Here is a 7,220-nt window from a genome sequence, read left to right on the forward strand (position 1 = left end):
TTCTCTCAAGTAACAAGTGATAGGACAAAAGGAAATGGCCTCAAGTTGCACCAGGGGAGGTTTAGGATGGATATTAGGAAAAATTTCTTCACTAAAAGGGTTACCAAACATTGGAACAGGCTGCCCAGAGAAGTGGTGGAGTCACCATCCCTGGAGGTATGTAAAAGATGGGTGGACATGGTGCTGAGGGACATGGTTTAGTGGTGGTTTTAGTGGTGTTAGGTTGATGGTTGGACTCGATGATCTTAAAGGTCTCTTCCAACCTAGACGATTCTATGATTCTGTGATTCTATGGGCTTTGGGTACCAGCCTGCCCATTTCCTCTAGTATCTGTTGGCAGACCTAGTGCCCATGAATTTCTTCAACCCTTCTTCGAATCCATTAACATATTTGGCTCTTGTGGCAGCCTGCTGACTGAAGGAGGACTTTGATATTTGTTTTAAACTCATCTCCTTCTCCTTTGAGTAATAGTTTTGATTTGCTGCACCTTGCTCGTAAGCTCCCAATAGCCTCCCTTTCTCCAGGTTGAAAGGTCCTGAGCTTGTCATCTCGCCTGGTAAAGCAGCTGCCCCATCCCACTCGTCATGTTAGTTGATCTTCTTTCTGCTTCTCCAACACCATCATGCTCGTCTTGGAGATCAGGACCACACACAGTAGGTGAAACACAGATGCACCAAGGTTTTCCACAGCAGCAAAGTGATGTCCTGAACATCGGAGGTGCTCAGGGAAGGCAGAGAAATAACAATTTCTTGGCTTTTTTGGCTGTCACCTTGAACACACCTTGGACACACCTTGAGCCAGCGATTTCAGAGAGCTGCTGGTGGCAATCCAAGATCTCGGCTCTAGCTACTGGTTCCAACCTCAGCATCACACAAACATAGTTTATACCTTTTTTCTCCAGACCTTATGTCTTCCTGTACCAAAGCTCATTTGAAACTTTCTTCTCTGCTTTTTCTTTTTGTGACAGCCTTCTGGGGTTGCTTGCCATCAGTGTGCCACTTGATGACCTTGGAAGATCTCACCTGCAAACGCAGAGATGTGGGTCTTCTCTTATGCCTCCAGATTGCTGGTGAGGATGTTGAAAAACCTTGGACTTTGTCTCTGGTGAACCACACCATGGACTCCTCTCCATCCTGAAAAGGGACCATTAAAGCCCTACCTTTTGCTTCTTGTCTTTTATCCAGCTTTTGAGCAATGAAAGGACCTTTTCTCCAGTCCTGTGGCAACTTAGTTTCTTTAATGGCCTTGTCGAGGGCTTTAAAAAAAAATCAAATTATAAAATCCTGTTGTTTTCCCACCTAGAACATAGAGTCCACATGCTTTTTCATGCAAAAGGTTAAATTTTATTGAGTTTACTTTTGTCCAGTGCTCTGAATGTAACAGGAGTTAAATTGTTCATGCAAGAAAGCAGTAGCCAATGGTTGGAGAAAGGCCTGGTGGGAGAATAAAAATATTTCTCTCCCCAAAATGTTGAAACTGCCAAGTCGAGTTGTTAATAGAGATTGTTTCTCAAACGCAACAGCAGTGAGGACAACTTGGCTTGGGTTGCTTGGCTTGGCTTGCTTGATGCATCCAGCGCAGAGGCCTCGATCTTAAAACCTGCAGTTAAGTAACGCTTGAAATCTCAAAATAAGCTCTTTTTCCCCCAAAACAAAGACCTGGCAATGCTCTGTTGTGACTCAGTCCAGGTACAAGCAGGAGCAGCTCAAAAAGCAGAGTAATGTCAACTGCACCATGCTCTCCTCCCTTATATCGCATTTGTATCTATAATGCATTTATATATATAACGCATTTAGGTGATCCATTCTATGACCCACCTGGAAAAAATACCCCAAGGCACCTGTTTTCTGGTGCTGTGTTTCTGCAGCACCGATTCTAACGAGTCCCACTAATGAGTTGATGTCTACTAAGACCGATGCCACACAAGGAATGCAAAGACACAAAAGCCAGGCTGAGCCAGGCAGCGTGAATGGACCCATCACAGCCTCATCTCCCTCTCGGTTTTGGTACCCAAGAAGTATTTCTTGATGTTCAGCAGCTGTTTGGGCTGTGAAGGATACGGGTCATGGCTTCTCTTTGGTCCCCCTCCTTGGATTGAGCCCTGAGAGAGCAGCAAGGAAATAAAAAGATGAGAAACCTCCTGCTTTGAGCAAGACATTGAACCATGTGAGCTTTGGAGACCCTTTCCAACGTTAACCCACAATCCCGTGATTTCTTTTCTGGGGTAAAATAAGCAAAATGTTTTGCAGGGAATCTGTGTGTGTGTGGTGTCTCCGCCTTCCTCCTCCAATTTCTTTAATAGTTGGATTTTCTCATCACCGTGCTGTAATTCAAGGTTTGTAAGTACACTTCCTAATGTTGCCATTGCCACGTAGAAAATTAAACCTGATTATTATGAAATTGGTAGAAAACAGGATGTAGAATCCAATACGAGCCCCTCTGAGAATTGAAATCTGGCTGCTGCCGGATCCAGTAGATACCTTTGGATGGGCAAATTACTGGGTGCGTGGGAAATACAGAAAATACAAATTCAGGAGCTTGACTGGAGTGTCTGACGGGTTTCCACCTTACTGGTAAGGTGGAATCCCCTCCCTGCCTCCACCAACCGAAGAGAAAAAGCTCTTCCTGGTGGACTTGTGACCCCTTGAAAGGAAAACACGGTCTGACTTGGGACAAGGTGTATTTTGAGGCTTTGGGAGGTGGTGGCTCCCTGTCGGGCAGCGAGATGCCAGGTCAGCCCAGGCTGTGATTTGCAGCGGCGGATGGATGAACTTGGCGCGTGCCGTCGTGTTTAAGAGTAGAGTAACGACGTCTTCCCCGGCTTGGATCGCAGCCCTTCCACCGCGCAGGGGATGATAAACACCGGCGCAGCCGCCGCTCGCCTGCCGACAGCTGCCTGTGGGAAGGAGAACGTGCTCCGGGCAAAGGTCTGCCCATTTGGGGACTTCACCCGTGTCCTTAGACGACCTTTCCAAACCTGATCCCCACACCGTGATGTGAGGGTGTCACCTGAAACCAGCCAGCCCTGCCTGAATAATCACTTTATTTATAAGATAATTTATTATTTTTCCCGCTTTGGAGGCAGAAGGGAGAAATCAGAGGGGGAAAAAAAAGAAAAAAAAAACAAAAGAAAAAAAAAAGAGAAGAATTGGGGTCAACACAAAGCAGCAGTATTTCAGTCGTCCTTTGAGAGCTTGTCTATACTCACGCTGTGGGTGTTCTCCTCGCAAGCGGGAGACGGAAACCAAGCGGGAGACGTTTTCCCTTAGTAGGGCAGGCTCCCGCGCCACGGCCCTCCTCGCCTGGCCATAAAAGGGCAGCATTTTCTGCAGGACCCCCGGCTCCTCTGAAAGCTGACGGGTTTTTGGGAAGGGGCCTGCCCTCTTGCATCACCAGGCTGCTTGCTTTGGACCTTGCAACCCTCCTGTTAATGCTGCCTTGGCTCATTCTTTTCTTGTGCCTTTTGTTTTGTCTCTCTCCTCCTCCTCCTCTCAGGAGGTTGGAGGGAGCGAGGCCAGAGAGCCTCCAGGAATGTTCTTGCTTTCCCCTTTATTTATTTTTTTCTTTCTCTCTCTCTTGGCCTGATTTGATCCCTTCTTTTCCATGACCCGTACGCCTGCTCAGAAAACCAGCTGCTGAGTGGAAACCAGTTGCCAAGCTCATGATATATCCCTAAAGGGTTGACCATGTCCCCATCCTATGTCCCATGGGTGAGGCCATGGCACTCAGGAGGGCTCTTCCACCTCCTGCTTTACCCAACCATGTGCATTCACTGATGTGCTGGGGGCTCAGCGCTGGCTCAGGAGGGTGGACACCAAGGAAGCACATCTCACCATCTCCTGGAGCATCTATCCATGGGACTTCCAGCCTACAGAAGATGCTCAGCAGAGCACAGTTGTTGCACTTAAAGCAGTGGATCCAGCCCAGGCAGGCAGAGCCAGCGAGAGGACATGGTACCACCTCGGAGATACCCTCCCAGGTCCACTCGGTTCTTCATGGAATCATAGAATCCTAGAATCATTTACGTTGGAAAAGATCCTTAAGATCACTGTTGTCCTAACACTACTAAGTCCACCATTAAACCATATTTACATGTCTTAAATACCTCCAGGCGCTTGCGTGGGTCCTCACAAACTGAAAACTACCTGAGCTATTACAGGGTGTCAGTTTCTTCTTGTCCTTTGTCCTTGCTGATGCCTCTCTTGGAGTAGACCGAAACTATGGAAATGCAAATTGAAATATCAGGGATCGGTTATACCAAGGAAATATGAACTTCACCTGGTTTCCCTAAATGTTTTCCAGTCCCTGTGTTGTTGTGTCCGGTCCTTCATTGTAGGACCCCTTATGACCTTGTGGAGTCACTGGGTTGCTGTCTCATGGCCCAGTGAAAGAAAGGAAGAGGGAAAGCTATAGGAGATGTCCCTTTTGTAGGCACCACAGTACTGGAAAGAAGCAGGGAGGAGACTCAACACTTCTCCAGTGTCACCAGGGCCTCCCTCCACGTCCTCCTTGTTTACCAGTTTCTCCAGAGCTTTTCTCTTGTTGGAGAACCCGTTCCCTAACAGTGACTGAATTGGACTCCAGACACCCAGATCCCGGTGTGGTAACCTGGACCCTGTTAACCTTTCCTTGGTCATTCCCTTTTCCTTGGTCAATGACACTGTGCAAGATATAGCAGAGCAATCTCCAAGCCTGCACCATGGCAGGAAGACTCCAGACCTTCCAGATCTTCACATGAAGGCACCAAGAGCTTGGAGTTACCCCCTTTCAGAAATCCCAGCAGTTGAAGGAAAAATGTTCCCACAAGAGATCGGTTGTCCTTGTGCTCCATTAACCATAACCTATGGGGAAGCATCTTATGTGTCTCCTTGCTTGTCCCTTGCACGGTGGGATGAGGAGCAGAAGAAGAGGTGGCCTAAGTGGATTGGCACAGCCCCTGTGCTGCATCGGTCACATGCAAGACCCACACAGCAAAGCCACCAAACTGGGTTGGGTGGGATTTGCTGGGATGTTCAGGAAGTTATTTTGGCAAATTCCATGTGAGCACCTGGGTAGCTGTGGCCAACAAAACAACGAAACCAACAACGTTACTGTAGTCATTCTTGTCAAATACAGTGTTTCACCCAAATGTGTTATCGGCTGTGCCCCTTCCAGGGCATTTCCTGTTGTGTTGGTGGCAATGGCCACCATGGGAACAGCTTCTCCCACATCAGGAAGGAAAAACTGTGTCTGGCAAAGACCAGGTGTCCATGTGAGCGGTGGGCTCAGCATCTCCCAAAAGGCAAGGACCTCGTGGTGAGCCCACCAGAGTGGCATCAGGGCTTTGACCATCCCTGCCTGTCCCTGCAGACCTACATGCTTCAGAGCTATGAGGGCCCCAAGCTCTGGAGCTCTCTGGTCCCTTCTGCCACGTTCATGAAGGTGCCGCAGCAATTTGGGCTCCAGAGCAGAGCTCCCACCTCCGGCCTCATCTCACCCTCACCCCGGCGCTGGCTGCGTCTCAGCCGGGTGTTTTCCAGGAGCTTATGTAGCTTTTGGAAAGGTTTCCAGGGTAGGAGACATGCTGGACGGGCCAAACGCTCATCTCACGAAAACCTTTCTGATAGGGGAGAAGTGCTGGTGGCGTGGGCCAGGATTTTTTCCTATAGAGCGGAGCAGGGTTGAGAGCAAGAAAGGGCATTTAAAAAGAAATAAAAAAAATATATTAAATAAACCCAGCACAGGCAGGACGTGGCTCCAGCGACATTATGCAAAGAGCCGTACACATCTGGAAGAAGTTACTGTGCACAGCAACCGAAGCAGAGTCTAAACAAGTGCAAGCCGTTACCACATTTATGTCTGCAAAAGGGAGTGGTTAGGAAAAGGAAAAGGGCCGGGAAGGTGGGATGGAGATGGAGCAACCCGGGGGCTCTGGGCGCACCCCTCAACCCTGCTGTCGTGTGGTCAATGTCCTTCAGAGCTGTCATGTTTCTCTGCTTTTAGGGCGATAGAAGGGAATTCGTTTGCCCTCGACATTTTGGATGGTGTCTGCAGGGATGGTGGGGGCAGAAGTGGGTCTTGGAGGTGGTCACCATCGTGATGAGCCTTGGTTGGACTCCCCGGGGTTCTTCTCCTGCCCTGGTAGAGCCCAGTGTCAATGGGCAGAGCCTGTCTCGGTGGTTGAGGTGTGGGAGCACCGTGGGACCCTGCATGGTGGCCCCCTGGACACCCTGGGCCAGCTCCAGCTTTGTCGCCTTGGTCCCCAGCATGAGGGTTTTGGGGGGACCTGGCTCCCAGCCAAGGCTGGGGGTGTTGGCATGTTAACCCCCCCCAATCCCGGGATCAGGGACATCCAAGCAGAGCTGGGGGCAAAATAATGAAGCCCTGCTTTATTTCTCAGGGGGGCTGTGGGCTGATTGTGCTCCACACTTCATGTCCGGGGGCCTGGGGGGGAAAATGGAATTTTGGGGGAGCCCCAGAACAGCCACCCCACCAGAACCCCCTCCTAAACCCAAACATGCCTTCACCCCTCTCCCCCCGCAATCTGCCTGTGGGGGGGGGTCCCCATTTCCTCCCCACAGAAGGACAGCGCTCCGAAAATCCCCTTTTTTAATAAAACCTGATGTTACCCCACGGCTCCCCGTTTGGGGTTTTGTGCTCCTAATTGGGGATTTATGCCCCAAATAGAGGATTTATGCCCCAAATTGGGGGTTTGTGCTCCTAATTGGGGTTTTATGCCCCTAAGTGGGGTTTTATACCCCCCAAAAGCCTTGCTTTTATTTTTTTTAAAATTTTTTGTAAGGGGCGGGGGACGGACACACGACTTCCATGTGCCTCAGTTTCCCCCCAGCGGGGCACTGAGGGTGCTCCCGCGGGATGCCGTGCGGCGGAGGCGGCCGTAACCCGGGGACGGGGGTGCGGGGAGAGGATGGAAAAAGGGGGATTGTCCTTCGTGGGAGAAGGTGTGTGAGGGGGGACGACACCAGGCGGTGTGGTGGCGGCGGGGGCCTGTCCCTTTAAAGGGGCAGCCGCGGCCCCATCTGATGCGGCGGCTCCAATCAGCGGCCCCGGGGCTCTTGGCAGCCGGAGCCGCCGCCGCTCCGCATTCCTCCGTCTTCCTAAAAGGGGGCGAACATGGCGATGGGCAGGATGAGGTGAAGGAGAGGAGGAGAGGGGGGGAAGGAAAAAGGAAAAAAAAAAAAAAAAAAAAAAAAAAAAAGGGAAAAAAAAGGAAAAAAAAA

Source organism: Rissa tridactyla, chromosome 2, assembly GCF_028500815.1.
Source record: "Rissa tridactyla isolate bRisTri1 chromosome 2, bRisTri1.patW.cur.20221130, whole genome shotgun sequence".
NCBI lineage: Eukaryota > Metazoa > Chordata > Aves > Charadriiformes > Laridae > Rissa > Rissa tridactyla.